Source organism: Solanum tuberosum, unplaced genomic scaffold (assembly GCF_000226075.1).
Source record: "Solanum tuberosum cultivar DM 1-3 516 R44 unplaced genomic scaffold, SolTub_3.0 scf00005, whole genome shotgun sequence".
NCBI classification, from domain to species: Eukaryota; Viridiplantae; Streptophyta; class Magnoliopsida; order Solanales; family Solanaceae; genus Solanum; species Solanum tuberosum.
Window position 1 is genome coordinate 1,273,363 of NW_006238931.1, and position 895 is coordinate 1,274,257.

The window sequence follows — 895 nt, forward strand, 5'->3', positions numbered from 1 at the left end:
ATTGAATTGTGTTCATATGATTATGGGTAGCTAAACTCCACAACTAGGGTTGTGGGAAACATGAGCAATTAACAAAGTATGAGTAGTAAATAAGTTATTCTTGAATAGTGTGGTGCATGCATTGATAATTCTTTCATTTAGAAGTCTTTTTAGCGGTTGCAAATGTTAGAACACGCCTTGTTGCTACTTGCCGGACCAAGGAGGTAATCAACAAGAAAAGAATTATCAACATAGATTTAGTGTGATACTATCTAATATGCTAGTGTTGATTGGTGCGAAGTAATAACTAAGCCAAACATCGATTATGATGTCTAATATGAGGTAGAGGTAAGGGTTAGTAAAGTACACACACGTAGCCTGACCAAGGTGTGGGGTGAAATTCTCTAGATGCCGGACCAAGGATTTAGAGATACCTAACTTATCACTTTGCATGTAGTACACTAAGAAAGGATTGCTATTACTAGGATTACTGCGTTATGACCTTGTGGGGAACACGGATACCCTAGTTATTTCACTCATCTTGATAATAACCAAAACTGACTTTTTATTACTGATTATTTATTGAATTCTTACAATTTGTTCTACAAAACCCCCCTTTTTATTACTTGTTTCTGGAAGTAATTTGACTAATCTATTATAATTGTTGGTTAAATTTAAGTCTAAACCATTTTCCTCGTGGGATCGACCCCAACCTACAAGTTGGGTTCTTTACTTGATAACGATCGCTTATACTTCTGTAAGGAGGTGTAATTTGAGCGTATCAAATTGGGGTATGTTGTGTGTCAGTTGGTCGATCTATGTCATGGTATGAACCACATGAATTAGCTTGTCGAGTCTAAGAGAACGAATGTGCACCCTAACAATTAGGGGGGTAGAGAGCCATGTGACTGCTTGG